This window comes from Hippopotamus amphibius, chromosome 14 (genome assembly GCF_030028045.1).
Source record: "Hippopotamus amphibius kiboko isolate mHipAmp2 chromosome 14, mHipAmp2.hap2, whole genome shotgun sequence".
NCBI lineage: Eukaryota > Metazoa > Chordata > Mammalia > Artiodactyla > Hippopotamidae > Hippopotamus > Hippopotamus amphibius.
In genome coordinates, this window is record NC_080199.1 from 29551587 (window position 1) to 29572331 (window position 20745).

Below are 20745 nucleotides of genomic sequence, written 5' to 3' on the forward strand. Positions count from 1 at the left end.
TTCATTCCTTTTTAGGGCTGAGTAATATTCCATTGTAGATATGTGCCACGTCTTCTTTATCCATTCATCTGTTGATGGGCATTTAGGTTGCTCCCATGTCCTGGCTATTGTAAATAGTGCTGCAGCGAACATCATGGTACATGTTTCTTTTTGGATTATGGCTTTCTCAGGGTATATGCCCAGAAGTGGGATTGCTGGGTCATATGGTACTTCTATTTTTAGTTTTTTAAGGAACCTCCATACTGTTTTCCATAGTGGCTGTACCAATTTACATTCCCACCAACAGTGCAGGAAGATTCCGTTTTCTCCTCACCCTCTGCAGCATTTATTGTTTATAGATTTTTTGATGATGGCCATTCTGACTGGTGAGCACTTTATTATTATTACATCAGCTCCATCTCAGATCATCAGGCATCCTGGGGATTGGGGACCCCTGATTTAGGCCAACTTTCTCTGTTTTTGAAAACAAGTATTGCCCCACCCTGTTTCTGTCACCAGTAAGCCAGTCTCTAATTTATACAATCATTAAAATTTATCTAGAGTTTCTAAATAGGATTATATTTCCATTTTGATTAGTTTTGTGCTCTGAGATGTCTTTGGGAAGGTTAGAGACATATATGTTAACATATATATTTATTACTTACTCTGTTACAAGCAGTCCAAATAATAGACATATCCATGTTTGTATTTTATATAAGCTGTGAAAATGTTGGTTAAGAATATCAATAAATATTTACCAGGCAGCAATTGAATTCAAGGTAGCGATAATCCAGTGCATCGGTAAGGTCCAGTTCTTGCTTTATAAATATTAAATGTTCTCTTTTCACTCTTCCCTTGATAAGCGAATAGCTTCACCATCAACTGAGTAGCTCTAGCTGGACCTTAGGATTCATTCTTGATTCCTCTCAAGACCTCATATTCAACTTATAGTTCATTAGCAACGAAATACATGTCAAATCCAGTAGCCTACCACTGAGAACCTCTTCCAGTCTTTCCCTGGACTGCATGTTAGCAGCCTTGCTGATCTCTTTGTTTCTACTCTTGCCTCAACATCCATCTAGTAGCAGCAGAATACTGTCTCCAAACTGAAATCAAACCATGCCATTTCTTTCCAATGGCGTCCCATAGCTGTTAGATTAAAAACTCTGTGCCTTACCCTTACTTTCAAGGTCCTATGGGATTTGGCCCCCATCTACCTTTGTGACCTTGTCTCTTTCAATTCTCCCTCTTATTCACTGAGTTCCATCCACTGAAACTGTATTTCTATCCCTTGAGCACCCCATACCTGTACTCACTCACTTGATGTTCCTATGCTGAGAGAACATTGCTCTCAAATGTTATTGTAGATGTGTTTCTTCTCAATTAGGACTTTGTTAAAAAGTCATCTCTTTGAAGAGCCCTAGCCTGACATACTTTGGCCAAAGTAGACACCTTCTCTGAAAATGTCCTTTCTTTACTGTGCTCATTTTGCTAGAGTAATTTTGGCTGCATCAAGCATTACAGCATCTATAAAACTCAAGATTTAACTGAAGGGGATGTATCAGATTATATTTCTACCACAACTCTTTGTTGAATTTGCAGAGGTCACAGAAACACAGACTATAGTCCTGTGATTTTTCTAGACTATATTTTGGTAATCTGTGATTAAGATGGCTTATCCAAGATGAAAAGCACATATTAATACAATTTTAATAGTTCTAACAGTTTTATTCAATGAGATTCAATTCTCACACTTGGGACTAACAGTGATGTTCTATGAAACAGCCCTCTGAGCCAAGCCCTAAAAATATGAGACCAGAGGTCACAATGTCAGCCTATTGATTTGATTATTTGTTCATTTTTTGCTACCTTTGTTTAACAAAGCCTTCCTATCTTCCTAAAACAACTCTCCACTTTGTCGCTTGCATGTTTTAGAGTTTTCCTGAGCAATAGCCATTTTGGAGAAAATGGCTTAAATATGATATTAACCACGAGGGAAAAGAATAAAGGTACAATGGGTTTTATAAGCTCATACAGCAAAATAATGAGGTGTCTAATGACTAATAGCAATGGAGTTCTACACCTCTGAGCCAAAAGAGAAAATATAGGATTAAATATAAGGGTAGGATAACATTTAATAAGTACTTGAAGGCTTTACACTTGTCTTAGTCTGCTTAGGCTACTATAATAAAAATATCATCAACAGAGTGACAACAGAAATGTATTTCCCACAGTTCTGAAGTCTGGGAGTTTGGGATAAGGCTGCCAGCAAGGTGGGAATCTGTTGAGATCCTTGTTCCTTATTTACTGATGGCTGTCTTCTTGATATATCATCACAGGGCAGAAACAGAGGAAAGGCAAACTCTTTGCTGTGTCTTTTTATAAGGGCACTAATTCCATCATGAGGGCTTCACCCGCATGATGTGATTACTTCCCAAAGGCCAATCTCCAAATGCAGTTGGGCTTCCATATCTGCGGGTTCTACATTCTCAGATTCAACCAACTACAGATCAAAAAATGTTCAAAGAAATAAATTTCAGAAAATTCCCAAAATCAAAATTTGAATTAGCCACATGTTGCCACTGTTTACATAGCATTTACACTGTATTAGGTATTGTAAGTTATCTAGACACAACTTAAAGTATGTGAGAGGATGTGTGTAGGCTACATGCAAATAATTTGCCATTTTGTTTAAGAAATTTGAGCATCCATGGAGTTTGGTATTTGTGGGGATCCTGGAACCAGTCTCCCACAGATGCCCAGGGATGACTATACTATCACATTTGGGGTTAGGTTTTATCATATGAATTTGGGGTGGAAGAAAGGGACATAAACACTCATCCATAGCAATACTTGTTGCTTTGAAGTGATTTAAATAGCGTAAAATCTCTGTGTCTTTGTCTTCTCATGAGTAACATGGGGAAAATAATATTTTTTTATCTGATGTTTCATCTGAGATCTAACAATGACTATAGGGACAGTAAGAGGTAGCACTCTTAACATTTCTTCATGGACAATATAGTAAGGAGGCATGTTTATCATAAACCTTATGAATTAACATCTCTAATTAATAAAGAATGACTGACTACAGTTATGCTTTGGAAATTAAAATGAGTATTTCCCTTTGGGTTCTAGTATCACCACAATCAGTTGTGGAATCTTTGTTTTGAAATTTCAAAGATTTACTTCTTTGCTGCTAAAAATAAATTAGAAAAAAAAATGAGTTAAAGAGAATCAAAGGGAAGATAAATTTAACTACATGTGTATGTTATTACTTGATTAAAGGTTATCTAAAATAAAAATACCATTTCAGACAGAATCAAGTTCTCTATTAAATGATGGTGTTTTATCATAGCTCACCTGCAATTGTGGAGTCAACTTTCCATAAAAACACAGTGAGAGATACTGTGACTGACTTACGGTCACTTCCAAGGTCTTCTATTCCTTCTTTCTTTAAAGAATCCCTCCTGACAATACCTTTGAGTCAGTGAAACACGTTGTGTGTGTGTTTATTTGTAAATTAAAATAAGTAATACATGTAAAGTGTATAGGATAATATGGGGTGCATCACAAGGACTTATAAACAGTATCTATCATTATTATTCTGATTCTAAATCCTGTTATCACATGATCTTACCTTATTATTTTACCATTGGTATCCCTGCTGGGAAAAGTTACCTGGAGATTCCTATTTGTGTAAAGGCTCCAAATGAAACTTTTTAAAAATACAAAATAGCACAAAGTGTTTACATCCTTTTTTCTTTCAAGTAAATTTTACTGCTTTGACACTGTCACATTTCTTACCAATTTCAGCGAGTGAGAAATAGTTTTCCTATTTTCCTGTGGCTGTGAACTTGGTAGAAAGACAACCATCTTGGTGACATAAAACAGAAAGCTAATCGCTAGAGCACATGTTTTGAGTGCCCTCTAGTGGTTACTCAGTCAGTAACATTCAAAGAACCTAAAATTTGCAGCCTAGAAAAATCACAGTAGAGATTTCCAGACGCTCCTTCTTTTCCAATTAAGAAATTGATCCTCAGAGAGGATAAGTAAATTGCCTTCAGATACAATTCTTCGAAAAATTCAAATTAAAGCCAAATTTACTAATAATATTTTTAAACTATAAACTCTTATTAAAATCTCAATTATTTATTATTTTCTTTAATTGAATACTATTATGTGTAAACCATAAAACTTATATAATGAATATCATTTATAGAAACTATAAAAATTGATGTAAATGTATTTTATTGGTAGATGTGACTTCTCTTTCCTTTGTCATTTCTCCATCACTGCTTTCCTTTCCACCTCCCTTTCTGCCTTCCTTCTAAACATCCTTATTAAGCCTTTCTCATTGCTTTCTTTAGTACTTTTAGAAACATTTATCTAGATAATATTTTAACGCTAAAGAGGGTCTGACATTTATTAACAGCTTCACAAATATTTCATAAACTCGTAAATGAATGATAAGTTGTCCGATTGAGTGAATGAATGTTTGAATCTAATCACAACTACAAATAAATATCATCCATCTTAATTAGCAATACAGTCTTCTTGTTCATGTTAATTTTATATTATATCTTTAAAAATAAATACCTTTTTTTAATTTGATAACTAATAGAAATGTATAAGCTATCATATCATACATTTTGCTATTTGAATGCATTTTATAAATAAAATTTATAGATCTTTTTTCATCATTGATTTGGAATTTTATTAAAATGTGGCTTACTTAGCTTTCAGTTCATATTATTATCAGGAAAAATTTTTCTGTGCTCAGAGTGGTATTTTACACACTATTCAGAAAATAAACTAATTGTTCTCACTTTCAGGAAATTTATTTTCCAAAAATGTTAAAAAGATAAATATAATAAACATATAAGAAAATATATTTTTTAATGTTTTATCATTAGGTTGATATTTTCCCATGAACTCTATTTTCCTTCTGAGTATGCTTTGCTGAGGATAACATGGCAAACAGGAAAAAAAGAATAATAGGAAAATTTACTGTGACTGATAAGTATAATGTTAAAATAACCATATCAAAAATTACAACTTATATTACTTTTTCTAATGTATTCTTTTCTATAAATGTTTCCTTCAGGAACAACTTTAGGCAGATCTTTGAAGAGTAAAATGATAATGAGAATATTAAGTGAAATAAAATCTCTAACAGCACTTAGCACAATGCTGAATTTACAGTGTGTGAAATACACATTAGCTATTGTTGTTACTTTAATATACCTTAGAGCTTGTATATAATTTAAACAAAGGAAGAGAAAACTTGAAGGATGATATGTACGAGCAATATAAAAATCATTTTCCACATACATAAACATCATATTTTTGTTTTATTTCCTCTTGCTGATAGTCTCAGATTTGAAATTATAAAAACTGAAGAGAGTCAGCCTTCATGGTGAGCCTCGTCTTAGGAATTCATTACCTAATTTCATTTGGCAGAATTAATTCTGCTCCTATCCAGGGCTACCCAGGGACCATCTCTCTCTTTCTAGGCATATTTTAACTGGTGGGTTTGCCTGGAAGAGGAGTATGAGACAGTTATGGGAGGGTTAGCTCAACAGTTAGCTGTCAAGTGTGTAGTTTAATAAAAGTACACACAGTTTGCAAGTGTTCGTGCATAGTTCAGTTTCATAAATTCATTGAAACTTCAACTCCAAACTGAGTGACTCATTTAAATATTGTTCACAACACTTTATTGAAAACATTTTTGGAAGCAATAACAATTGTGTATCCAGTTGGCCTCCATTCATTTCTGAACTCAAGGAGAATAATTCATGCTATAAATAACCAAGAGAGGCACATATAATTTGCCACATAGTGCAATATAGTCACTCACTCCGAACTGAAAGATACGGTAATATCTAGCAAACTATTTTTTCATCCAGAAACATTTTTAGCACACATCTGATCAATTTGAATTTCCTACTCATACCACTTTGCCAGCATTCTTGAAAACAATGAACCTCACTCGCGTCCTAGAGTTTATTTGCTAGGTGTGCAGTGGTCTCTGTCTTAGAATAGAACTATAATTTTCATTCTTAATAATGAATGCATACAGGGCTATTGCCAGTCCAGAGAACTACATAAACTGTAAAAAAGACAAGACCAACTTACTAACCTCTAGAAATGTTTAGAATTGTTGACAGGATTTAATCTGTACAATTGCTTATTTTTTTGCTGAGCTATATATTCCATGCTACTTAGATCCACCTAAAAATCAGGTTGGTTGTTTTTTGCTAAATAGGGAGTAATGATTATAAAACAATGCAAAACCAATCTGCCTTTATCAAATAATAACTTGGAAAATATTCTGTTAGAACACAATAGATGTTCAATTATTCATCAAATAAATGGTGTAGAGTAGATTTTTCTGTGCTCAACATCCTTAGGGTTATAACAGGAATTTAGAGTAGTGATACTATAATGAAGACTTTCTGGTCTCTCCATATCTAAATCTTCCTGATTGGGACCCAAAATAATGGATTTTAGAGCTTTAATAAAATGATAGATTCTTTAACAACAGCCAATCTTACCAGGGAATTTAAGTGCAGCTCTTATATTACTTGTTTGAATCTTTACAATAATCCCACAAGATAAGAAACAAGGAATGTATGGAAACAAAGGCTTAGTAAGGCAAAGTAATTTCCTCAAAGTTATGCTACTAGTGAGTCATGTAGCTGGGGAGTCACATAACTCATTCCTGGGTACCAGTAAGCTTTGACTGCATATATCATTGACTGAATGAAGTCTGTGCCAATCAAACTGAATAACTACCAAATTCTCTTTTTCCCTTCTTGTAGTATACATGTATATATAGTTCCTTAAAAACAGGCAAAATATCCACTACTTTTAAAAAGTATATTTCATGTCTAACATGCTGGTTGAGAAAAAACAGAATCTCAAATGACATTTTTGTCTTCTTCACAGACTATTGCCTATGGCAGTAATGTAAATCCCACACTGTGAAAGAAAACATGCACCAGATTATTAAGGAGATGCTTTTCCTTGGATTATTGCAATAGAGAGATGTTTTTCATAATGAAGAATGTCTCAAGGAAGAGTTTGAAACCAGGGGATTTATAAAATAAGACCATCATGAGTGAGCATTCAGAGCTTGCCTTTTCTTTGTGCCATCCACCACAATTGACGCCCCCCGCCCATCTACTATGCTTTGTTTGAGATATCATCACTAGTTTCATTTTGGGTAATTGTTGCAGCAGCCATATCAGATGTTTACATCAGACCCTTTCTCTGTGTTGACACTGTTGGCACGTGCTGCCGTTGCATCTCAGACTCTCTGAGGTTTGCCCCCTTCTTCAGTGGTTGTATCTTCTCAGACTGAAAAGACTCTCCAAGTAGCAGTAGCCATATTCTGCTTAGTTCTATGAAAACATCTCTTTTTTTTCTTCTGTGGTTTTCCACAGTGTAACGGGAATGACCTGGAAATTGAATATATGCAAATGACACGTGTTAAACAAGTAATTTCTGTTTTATTCATGATTATTGGAAATCTTAGTTTGGCATGAAACATATGCATATATACGTATATACACACCTGTGATGCTCTTAAGCCTCTGACTCTCAGGGATCAGAACACACACAGACACAGAAATATACATATAGTATAGTTACATGATGGAGAAAGAGTTAGGGCACATAAACAAATTATAACATTTTAAATATAGCCTAAAAATATGTCACCCAATTCCAAACAGTGCTAATTTTTTTTAAATCTGGGGAATTCGTATCACTCTGATATACTTGTATTTGCTAATTCAACTGCTGGTGCCTCTTTAAACAGCTTTGTTCATTGTGTCAAGTAAATACAGCAGATCAAGGACTTCCTATATCTAAACCCAAAGAAATACCTCCTTCATGTAAACCTCTTCTCTAGAAACAGAGAGTAGAGATTCTTTGAAGTGCCTTCTTTATCACTAATATGCAAAATTAAATGTACTTTTTTTAGCAAAATGAAATGTACTTTTAATATCTGCAATGTGATATTAAACTTAAAAAAAAATACTAAACAAAGTGAGACTCCAAGAGTAATGCTCCTTGGCAAATTTGAAATAATCCTCATTTTAACACTGAAAATGTACTGAAAAATGTCATCAAAATCAGGTGCAACGGCACACTCTGAGACTAACTTATCTTCTTTCCAGCTGTTGAAACTTCCACTCAGCTTCTTGCTTCTGAAAAATAATATGTGACAAAATTTCTTTCTTGTCTAATTGTGAAGGTAAGTCCATTCATCATCCAAGTGTGAGAAAGCTTGGCCCTAAAGTGACAGATCTTAGAGCATCGAGGAGTTAGCACCGCAGGTCTCTTTCTTGTCACTGCCCCCGAGGGGTCCTGCTCACCACCAGAAGGAAGAAGCATCGACTGGTGCACAGGGCCCGCGGAATTGCTGCTCTTCCTCTTCATGCAGATATTTTTACTGATCCCACTTGTATCAGAAATACCAGATGCTGGCAGCCATGACCTAGGGAAGAATTGCATTGGTGGTTAAATATGCATTTAAGGAAAGACAACAAAGAAACAAAGAAAGAGAGAGAATGGGAAAAAGAGAAAGCGAAAAATAGAGATAGAGAAAGGGAGATAAAAAAGAGAAGATGAAAAATAGATGGAGGAAGAAGGATGGAAAAGGAAGAAAACTTTTGTAAAAGGCTGTCATACTTCTGCACCATTTTCTCATGAGAATTACAACCGCCTATATTTTCCACTCTTTTAGAACAATGTAATTTTCAAAATTTTACTTAGAGAAGCAAATATACAGAAATAGCCTTTTAGCCAAGTATCTAGTTCTCTCTCAAGGCTGTATAACAATTGAATTCTCCCACTCTCTCTCTCTCTCTCTCTCTCTCTCTCTCTCTCTCACTGCCACACTCAACCTATAACCGCATATTGCAAATAGCAGGGTATTGATTTTCTTTTTAAAAAAAAAGGCCAGCCTTCTGCTTCCTGTGTGAAGATACAGTTGTTACACTGCATTATCTCTGAGCCCTCTTTGCTAATTGTGAATCTCTTTGGCAGTTGCTCCAGAACTGCCGGCAAGACCTATTATCATCTCTTCCATGTCATCTTCCTCCTCTTTCTCCCTATGGGAGGAAAACATCTGTGTGCCTTAGAGGGAGTTACATAAATTAGGAAGGATCTCCTGCCTTTCAGCCTAGAAAGTGTTCACTTTTTTTTTTCTCTCACCCTGCTCATTCTGTAGGATTGGAGATTTGGGAGCAATCCTACATCAAATGCCATCTCCATTCACTTAGTAATTAATTAATTTGCTTGTTTAGTCAACACATTTTTTGAGAAACTACTTGATGTTGGCAATGTGCTTAGTAATTGGAATTTAAGAACTGAGCAAAAAGACTTTCAGTTTTGGAGAAAGTAATCCAACATTAGGCTCAATGTGTGATTTTTCTCTTCAAGAGACTTTAAAAATAGAAGTACAGAAAGCACTCATGCATGCTTTCTAAAATAATTCTATCTGTGTAGTGAGTATTTTTAAAACTAAATCATGAAATAAAATATGTAAGCATATTCTGACTGTATATTATCATTTGGAAATAAGAACTTGGAACTTTGAAGTATTTTTAAGCTTTAAACAATGGAGTAATGTATATATCATATATATGTATGTGTATATATGTATATATAACAAAACTGGAAGGTCTCAAACTATAAAACTAGGCATAAGTGAGAGAGATGGGTAAATAGTGAGTGTGCATGGGGGAAGCAGCTCAATAAGAGATTTTTAAGAATATAGAGGTGGACCCTAGGTCCTTTTTGTGTTTCCGATCTCCAAAGGACAATCACCACTCTTTGGTAAGAATAAATGTTTTACCAGAAATATTTCCAAGTTACTTCTTCTTTCTGAATCACTGAAAAATGAGGATTACTAATACTTCAAAAATTAAAGCCAATAATCCTTTAAACATTGAATCAATACTATCTGTCTTCATAGAGTGATAATTTAGAGTAAAGGAAAAGGCATGAGCTTTAGAGTCACACTGATGAGCCACTTAGGAATTGTGTCACCTTAGAAGTAAAGTTACTAATAGCTCTGAGTCTCAATTCCTTCATCATTAAAGCATCTAGCAGAGCATGTGGTATAGTAGATATGGGGTAGATCATTATTGTAGCAGAGAAAATTTTGTTTATGAAAACATCACCTTGCATCAGATTGAAGACTGTTTTTAGTTATCTGAAATTATGCGTAGGACTTCACATTTTAAAATCCTCCTCTTTCTACTTTTCTCTCACTTTTCAGTACTATATACTTATTCTTACAGCCCCTTAGAACTTCTTATTCATTCTTTTTCACTCGTTTACTTGCTGGCTTTCAATAATTCTGTAACTTCACTTCTCGCCTCTAGTGTAAGAAAATAGTATTGCTCAGTAAACTGTGAGTTGAAATCAGGACTTATATCTGTTGTTACTTTTATAGTTCAGTTATCCAGCATCAGGTCTTGTTAATACTTGTTAAACACTTCATAAATGCTAAATGATTTAATAAAGAATGAGTGAATGATATAATAGTGCATTCTTTAATAGATGGGAAATACACAGCATCATTCAGAAGAAGTCACATAAGAACAGAAAGCCATAGCAAAGTATTATGCAGAGAAAGAGGGACCTTTCTCATATGGTAGAATTTCAGGGATAATTGGAAGAAATGTTTTGGAGGGAGAATATACAAGGCACATCTTCTATCATGCCAAACAAATGACAGAATTAGCTTTTTTACTGAAACATGGTTGATGTACAATATTATGTTGGTTTCAGGTGTACTATGTAGTGATTTGATATTTGCATATATCATGAAATGATCACCACGATAGTGTAATAACCATCTGTCCCCTTTGTCATTTTATACAAGTTGTTTTTCTGTTTACATTGTCCTCCTGATTTGAGATCAAGTAAATTCTTAGTCATTGTTAATTATTTAACCCAATTTCTTCCTCTCCGTGTAGCCTGTCCTATTTTGTGTGCCAGAACAACCATTTATTTTCTGTTCTCCCATAACGTTTTGTGCTCTATAAATCATTATCATATGGTATATTAATTGCCTATGTTCTTCAGTCTTATTTGTTTGACGTATAACTCCAGTATATTTGCTACTATTTTTATGATTTTTTTTCTGGTATTATCGTACAGTCTTGCATACGCCTCAGGAACCAATGAATGTTTTTGTGTGAGGTAGTAAATGGCTTTGGATATTTTTCAGTGAAAGTGGTGGATGAAGCATTTGGAGGAGAACTCATCACACAAGGAGAGTATCTCAAGGAAAGAAGCAGCAGCCCATGGGAGGGATATTAATAAAGTTTATCTTTACAGTAATTTATAAGAAAGGCATCAATGAAGGAGATTTAGAAGATACAGACTAAGAACAGTATGAGGGAGACTGCTACTATAAAGAACAAGATTGAAAAGCTTTCAGAAGAAGAAAAAGCTGAAACTTATAAAATGTTACAGAATGGTAGAATAGAATAATGACCAGAGAGAAGTCATTGGGCTTGACAAAGAAAAGATTACTGATGATTTCATCTAGAATGTTTTTGAAAACATACAAGCATGAGAGCCAATGTCTAAGTATGGAGAAATGACACTGAGGGGAAAAGAGATAAAGATCCACAGAGGTAGATAAGGCAGGGAAATTGGAGTTCAGGTTGATGGAATGAGAAATGATACATGATACACGTTCTATTTCAAACAGAACGGTATTTTTGATCTAAATTTTTTTTTCACATTAGAAGTCGAAGTTTTAAAACCTAAGAGGGTAACGCATTTAGTTTATCTGTGCATCTGAAATTATGTGGTAAGTAATAAGCCAAAGCATACCTTTTTAATTTATAAATTTTCACAGTTGAGAAATGTTTCATTGTTAGTGAATTTGCAGCATTAAATATTTATAAACATCGAATGCTGATCAAAATTTAGCACTGAAACACTGAGTTCCATTTTCCGACGGCCAGTTTCAACCACCATTTCCCACCTGACGTAACTATCTTATAGGCATTACAGACTTAGCATTTTTAAAGATAACACTTGATTTTTCTCTCTACGTATATGTTCTTTCTCTAAATGACACCACTCCCTGCTCAGTGGCTCAAACCTCCTCCCAAGTGGAGTTATTATTGAGTCTTTTATTTTCTTCATCTCTCTACTTTAAATCCATCAGCAGGCATTTTTGGTGCTTTCTTCGAAATGGATTCTAAATCTTTATACATCTTTCTTTCTGCTGGTATCAGTGTAATTCAAGCCATAATCATCTTCTGCCTGGAATCCTGCCTTAATTCTTCTCTTACATAATATCCATTTTATTCACATAAGGCAGAATTATATTATATACATATTACATATATATATAGAGAGAGAGAGTGCTAATTCTGCCTTATTATATATATATATATATATATCAACTCATTATCTTTCTGTTTAAAACCTTCAAAGTCTTTCCCCTTGGAAATAAGAGGCTTCCTCACTGATTTCACCTTCAACTCATTCACCTGATTCATTACCTACTGGCTACACTAGTCTTTATCCTCATAGAAGACAAAAGACTTGTTCATTTCCCAGGGTTTTTCCGCATGCTGTTGTTACTGTTTTGTCTGCCTTTCCATTCCAAAATATAAGCTCTGTTAGACCAGAATGTCTCCGTCTTGGTCAGCCTTTATAATTAGCACTTATACCCAGTGCCTAGAGCGTTTTGTGGAATTTTTACTTCTAGTAATAATGGGCTAGCTTGTTTCAAAAACAACTGTTCTGCCACCAAAATCACATAAAATGGCTGAACAAAATGTGACATATAGGGTGGCAGTTCTTATCAGAAAACTTTTAAAGCATCAAGGACTTAAGGAACCAAGGTAATACAGAGCAGGGCAGCCAGCAGAGGAAATCTTGATATCTGATCCTGCTTCACTCCTGAGGTGTTTGCCAACCTTAAAGTAGGCAGTTTGAGACTTAGACATAAAACCAAGATTTCTGCCATTTTATGCCAGTGAGGGGAATTATATATAGTTTAATGTAAATAAGAGAGACCTGGTAAGCACCCTAGGCTTTCAATTTGAACATGAAGAAGACTACATTTGTATGAGCAAGATATATACCAACTCTCACAAAACATAAGCTCAGCTTTACTTTGAATCAGCTCAATCTCTGAGTAATTAATTTGCCGTTCCTCAACTATATTCCATGCACAGAAAGTAAATTTTTATTGAAGGACATATAGCCGTATGCAGAGCTACAGAACCTCAAGTCCTATTTCTCTCTCATTCTGGTTCCAGAAGGCTTCCCTTCAACACACAGTAACCAAGCAAGCAGAATATGGGAATTATCCAAAAACCGTGAGAAAAGAATAGCAATAGACCCGCTGAATGTCAGACACAAGGCTTAACCAGAAAGGAATGTTTAAAGAATTCAAAAAATTAAATCATAGGAAAGAGAAAATTAGTAGAAAACAGGAACCTATTAAAAAAGAATTGTACTGAAACTCTAGACTGAAAAATGTAATAATTTGAGAATTCAGTATATGGGTTTAACAAGAAATTAGAAACATATAAAAAGAGAATTAGTTAAGTACCAGTGAGACACCTCAGCCTCCTCGCAAGAAAAGGGAAAAATGTTGAAGTGAAAACAAAAAAGAACAAACAGAAAAAGAGAATTAGTTAAATGGAAGATAAGGCAAATAAAAGATATCTATGGAAACAAGAAAAAGGAAAGAAAATGTAGACAAGAGTGTAAAACATGTATTTGGAATCCTGAGAGAACAGGAGTGAGAGAATGAGGTAGAAGTAATTTTTGAAAAACTAGTAATTGAGTAGCTTCCATAAATATATCAAAGAATATAATAATAAAGTAGTACAAAACTTTAGCAGTAAGACTGCACATTATGACACCATAGGAAAAGTGAAGTCGACCAAAAAAAAAAAGCAAACCAGGAAAATCCTTAAAACAGACACAGTGGTCACAGTGGTGGGAGGAACATATTACCTTAATAGGAACAAGTCTAAGACTAATATCTGACTTTTAAGGAGAAATAGTAAAACATGGAAGACAAAGTATGATAACCTAGAGCATTTAATGAAAATAACTAGCAGTCTGGAATTGTGTAATTGTGAATATATCCTTCAACATTGAAACCAAATGATGACATTTTCAGGCATACATTAGTTGAGATAATGTATCACAAGCAGAACCACCTTTAAGAAAGTGCTTCAAAGAAAAAAAAGAAAAAGAAAGAAAAGAAAATGCTTCAAGCAGTGGGGAAACTATCCAACAGGGAAACCTAGAAAAGCCGGAAAAGTAAAGGATAGAGGACAGAGCAAATACAAAGGTTAAAAAAATCAGTCTTATAAGTTTTTAAGTTTACAATTAAACATTTTTTGATGAAGTAATTAAGAAGGGATAAATTCTGAATATTTACTAACCTTGTTTTTAGTGTAATTGTAAATTTACAAACAATTTTTAATAGTGGTTGTTGTTTAACAACTGGCTTGCAACAACAAAAAAATGTTATTATAAAAAAACCTGCCTTTTAAAAAAGAAAATGAAGTGAAAGTGTTCTAAGATCCTTTTATTTTGTGGGAAATTGGAACTATAGTAATATGTATTAGGTTTTAATAAATCTAATACATACTAGACTTTAATAAGTCATGGATTCATGGTATAAATAATGTATAACAAACTAAAACGCCAATAAGATGATAAAAGAGCATTTAGTTAATCCAAAAGAATGATAGGAAGGAAAATAAAAGTAACAATAAATAGGACAGAAAGAATAATATGGCAAACTTACAACCAAATACATTTGTAAATATATCAACTATAAATGGATTAAAATTCAATAAAAAGAAAAATGTTCACAATTGATTAAAAATAAAAATCCAAATATATGCTGCTTCCAATAGAATGCCTTAAATATAAAGTTAAAAAAAAATTCTAAAACCGAAAGGATAGTAAGGATAATACCATGCAAACACCAGCCAAAAGAGTGGTGGTTCTTTAGGTAGGAGAATTTAGGCAAGAAGTGATAGCATATTTTTTAATGCAGCTGATGATTAGGATCTAAACATATACAGGAAAAATGGATAGAGCTTAAAGAAGAAAGACAAATGTACAGTCATCCTGGGATGATTTGATTTTTGTGATCTCAGGGTGATGTACTGCCAGGAAAAGGTTTTGGTAAACACATCATTTGATGTTGGGGAAATTTAGTGTGGCTACATGGTGAAAGTTTGAAAAAGTAAGCAGTCAGATTAAGAGGTCCTAGAGGTAATACACTGTGATGAGGAGTTTTTACTTTTACTTATTGGCAATTAAGCTGTAGGAAGGATTTTTTTTTTGGTAGGAATGACGTGATCCTATTTGTATTAAAGGTTACTCCTGGAATAGTGTGGAATAAGTACTGAAATGAGGCAATTTAAGAGAGAAACTATTAACATAGCTACTGTAATAATTCCTAAGTAAACTTTTAAAAACAGGAAAACATTTGAGTGCTATCTGATTAACAGAATTGATAAGACCTAATTATTGATTGGATAATTGGCTTGATAGAGAAATGAGAGTTTGAATTTTCTGCATTGGGTAGTTAGGTAGAGGATAGTGCTATTGATCTATCTTATGAAAACAGAAGAAAAATCAGGATTGGAGGAGGTGATTATAATGAGTTCAACTAAGGACATATATTGAGTCTAGATTTCCTGGGCTTCATGACTGAAGTCTAGACTGAAAGTGTAATTTGGTAGTTTTTTGATGTTATATGAAGTATAATTGAGAAACAAAGACTAAGTTCTTTGGTTTATGAAATTAGAAAAGGGAGCAAAAGCAGATCCCAGAGATACCTAGATTAGTTTATAATCATGGCTATAGCTAGTCCTACTGATGGACACAGTCAAGTTTGTTCTCCAAAAAGTCATTAATAAAACATCTTCAACCTAAGACAATAGAATACATTTTTAACAAATTAAGGGAGTACCTTCGCCTGTATATTTTGCTGGTATATGTTTAACAGCTAAAACCATAGCCAATATGCAAGCAAAAAACGCACGCACACACACACACACACACATACACAATTGGGGAAATTACATTTTAACACATTTTGGAAACATCCTATGAAGATTAGTGAACGCGTATTAATGTTTCTTTTTTAATGAGAAGATGAATTGCAAATACATATAATTTCCTGTGATTGTTAACATTAAAGTTTAGGTTTTTTTTAAAGTTACCATGATCTCTTAGTTGAAGACATTTTAACTCTGAATCTTTATACCTGTAATTTCAAGGCAATTTAGAATATGAATACATGGAACTGGGGATGTTTGGCAGCTGAACGGAAAAAGTGATCACTCAGGGTTTAGTGATTGGCTGGATTTTACTCTGTTTTGTTGTCATTTTTGTTGAAATGGTACAGAAAAGGGTACACACATTTTTAGGACAGTCATATTTGGAAGGTTAGAGAGAGTAAAAGAAAACTGTAATACAAGAAAGGACAAGTCCTAAAAGTTAAGTCTCTCTGTTACTAAAATTTTTTAAATTGTTCTCCATTCTTTGACCTTCATTTACACCAAACATGTGTACGTCCACATGATGGGGACTAAAATGTGGATAGCTGCCTTGCTGATTTCTAATTGTTCTGTAAGACAGTGGAATAAGGAAGGTAGAAGTTCAAAGTGTAAGTTTAAAAAAAGTTCTGCAGATTCTTTGAATATTTTCTATATGTATTTCACTGTGCTTGACAGAGATTGTACTTTTTAATTTAGAAAAAAATTTTAAAGAACTTTTAGTGAGATACAGTTAACATACAATAAACTGCATATATTTAGAGTGTACAATTTGGTATCCCAATCTCCCAATTCCAGAGATTATACTATTGACAAGATCAAGAAAGCTCAGTTTATGTCACTTAAAAAGCTACTGTGGGATTGTACAGGGCAAGTCCACATTTTCCTCACTTGAGTTTATTCCTAGGATCTTTCCTAATTCATTAAATGTATTATGTTCATATTTTTAGGAGTATCAGCCCTTAAAAATAACTACAGTTTAAAGGAATACCTCCTACTTATGAATCATTTAATTAAATAAAAATAGGATGTTCCTTTCAAATGTTATTTCCCCAATTCTTATTTTCATGGCGTTCTTTCCAATTATTTCTAATACCTGAAGTCTTTATGTTGGAACATTAAAGTATTTATAATGGTTTTTAAGTATTTCTGATGGTTGTATAACATTACTACTGAGCACTTAATTTTTTCATAAAGTATGAACACAGTCACAAGAGAATGATGAAATATCTGTCACATTAACTTTACATGCCTCAAAGTGGGGAGAGAAAGAGAAAAAGCAATGTGAGGTTAGAGGATTTAGGTTGTGTGGAGAATGACTTAGTTTCTGGGCAGTCCAAGATGTGTAAAACATCTTTGAGTGGAGGTGTCTCTTCTTTCTTCAATATCAATACATAAAATCTCTATGGTAAGAAAGATATTATTTTTATTTTACTAGTTATATATAAGCTCTCTTCCTCATCGAGGCTGTCTTGTAACAGTTTAGACAAACTAAATTGTCTCTTCAGTTTGAGGCCATTAAACATTTTAGTGCAGAAGGAAGTGAGATGGGCCTTCTTGAATTAACCTCAGTAATATCTGCTGGAATACTTTTCTGATGCTGGCTAAAGTGCATTCCTGTGTATTTCCACTTAAGCCATCTGCCAATCTTAATGCTTATTCCTGAGGGAGGAAAACTTCCAGAGCTATTTTTCATTTAATTTGCAAGGACATCCTGTTTAGGTACTTATCAAAAGAACAGAAGAATTGATGCCAAATACCACAAGCCCTAGTTTAGAAGACTTAATGGGTTGGACTGAAGTCATAACCTACATTTAAAAGGAACTGTAGCTTACTTCCTTTATATTTACTAAACACTTAAAAAGTATGGCCATGCTGCCTAAATGCTTTTTAAAAACAACAGTACTTTGCTCTATATACATTAAGGGATTTCTGGGGGAAAAAGTTGTTAACCTTTTCTAGAATGGTGACTAAATATTTTAGTGCACTAAAACCAAGACCCTTTGTGTTCCAAGATCATAAAATGATATTAAAACACCTATTTCTTTTGGAAAAGAAATTATCTGACCTGAAGAATTTCTTATCATATATGATGAACAACGGAAGTCTGTAAAAAGGTTACAGTACCTATCTTTTTTTTCAGTGTTCCACATTCTTTTGTATAGTAAATATTTAGTTTAACTATTTTATTTAATTTTACAATTTAACTCAAAAAGTTACCCTGTTTAACTCTTGATATTACTGTTGTAAAACACTATATAAGAAAAATGTAGATATGTTTTTATTTTTAAAACCTTCTTGTTTGAGTGACAAAAAGAAGATCTAGTAAAATGTCCTTTGCTTTTTATTACATTGGGACAATAGATTATAGCTGTTTATACAACTTATTTTAAGTTCAACAACCTTGTTACACATTATTATCCTTTCTCCTATGTGCTCTGCATATGGATTTATATTGAATAAGTTCATGGAAACCAAAGTTAAATAACATTTTTAAAACACATTTGATCATATTGGATGAAGTTTGCCACTTATTTGCTTGGCACTGTAAAAGCAAGACATCCAGTTAATTTTTTTTTCTTTTTAAAATTACATTAATTATGTAATTTGAGCATGGAGACATCCACCAAGCCTTCACTGAACATTTCTTCACATTGCATTTTACATGTAGGTTGAATATGTAGCTAGTGTTGTGATTTCAAAGATGTGAGTTCAAGGCAAATGTTCCTACTACATTATACTACTATAGTTTATTTATTTGATTCCTAAAGTCTTAAAGACTTTTGGGGAGTTAAAATCTTCCAAAATACCAATCTTTTTTTTTTTTAAGAACTTTTATTGAGATACACTTAACATACAATACCAATCTTTTTTTAAAAAAATAAGAATACAAGGATATTACCTTTCTGTCGTCAAACTCAAAAATAAAATAGCCAGTTAATTTACCAGCAAAATGGGCCTATTCAGGAATAGCAGAGAATTGCAATTCAGCACAGACAAGCTATGGCGAATCACAGGCAAGGCCAGAGAGCAAAGGAGAGGAGCTTTCTTTTATTAGGCTTTAGGAAGAAATTGAGGAGGGTTGTTTTGAATGAAAGTTAGAAGTTCATTGGAGAAGGAAAGAGTTTGGAGTTCAAGGCTGTGGGCAGTTTCTTTCTGGCTCCAAGAGGTGGTCAGTGCATCATTGCTGAGACAGGAAGGCTCTTCCTTTCTTTGCTTGAAAGAGGTAGATGAAATTCCCATGTGAAACATGTCCTCCCTGGTATCAGAAGAAAAGTAGCATTCTTTTACATGATGGGTAAAAAGCTGAGACAGAGAACTTCATACTAAACATTTAATACAAACAGACCTTGCTAAAATAATTCCCATCTTTCTTCTTTCTGCTGGTTATGCAGGCTGCAAGGAGTGGGATGTGCGTGACAGCTCTCCCTTCAGGGCTTCCTGACTCCATTTTAAATGCCTTTATTGATTTTCACATTATGTTTCCTAAGGAAATTAAGATTCAGACAAGCTCTATGCTACACAAATAGGTAAAACTTAGACTAAGATGAGGCTCCTGACTCCCAGTCCAGGTACATTTTATTTGGCGTACCTCTGGCAATTAACCTAGGAATGGTTTTGATTGGAGTGGACCAGATGGGTTAGAGTGTGATTTCTTTAGTGAGGCTGGGTCACTCAAAACAAGGGAGAGAAATTCATAAATAAATCCTGTTGAAACACACAGTGAGTCCTAAGAGGTACTTCTATCCAGAAGCTAACCACAAGTATAAGAGAGGTTACACTGAAAACCTGTGTCAGTTTCCAATGGATCAAAGGCCAAGAATATTATCAGTGGCAAAGTACAAATAAAGAACTGTTTAGCATCAGATTAGTGGTAATTTCAGAGCCAGCAAGGATATTTGCTCACTGTCTCTAGTCCAGATTCAATGGATACAAATGTGTTGTAGTAAAGGTATCCTATATATCAAACGTAGGCATGGAGAACAGCCGAATTGTACAATGGTTGTACAGTTATAGAAACAGAGAACGGACTATTGGTTGTCAGTGGTTGAGGAGGGTGTGGTGGTGAAGGGAAGTGCATGTGACTGTAGAGGACAGTTTGTGGGAATCCTTGCATTGATAGAAATGTTCCGTATCTTGACTACATCAATCTCAATATTCTTGTTGGAATATCATGCTATAGATTTGCAAGATGTTGCCATTGGGAAAACTCGGTAAAGGGTATACAGGATCTCTCTGTATTATTTCCTACAACTCATATGAATCTACAATTCTCTCAAAAGAAAAAGTTAGAAAAGAAAAGAAATTGATGGATTCACAATGGTACTAGGTTTAAAGAAAATATATATTCTTTATTTTGGATATATCAAGTAGACAGAAATCTGATAAGTACAGTTAATCTTAATTATAAAATTGACCAAACACAAATATAATTAATAAATTTATAATAATTAAAATATTAATATGAATTATATAAGTATACTTTAATGTGTGTGTCAGACTTTCAGCCTTGCAAAGAGTGAGCATATGCCTTTACAAGTACCTAGAGAACATTAAAAAATAAACATGTGATGCAAAAAATATGCTGTGATAAATCTATAATGTGACAATAACCATATTTTCTGTGTATAATATTATAGAATTAGATATAAATAAAGCTAAATCAGCTAAGAATGTTAAC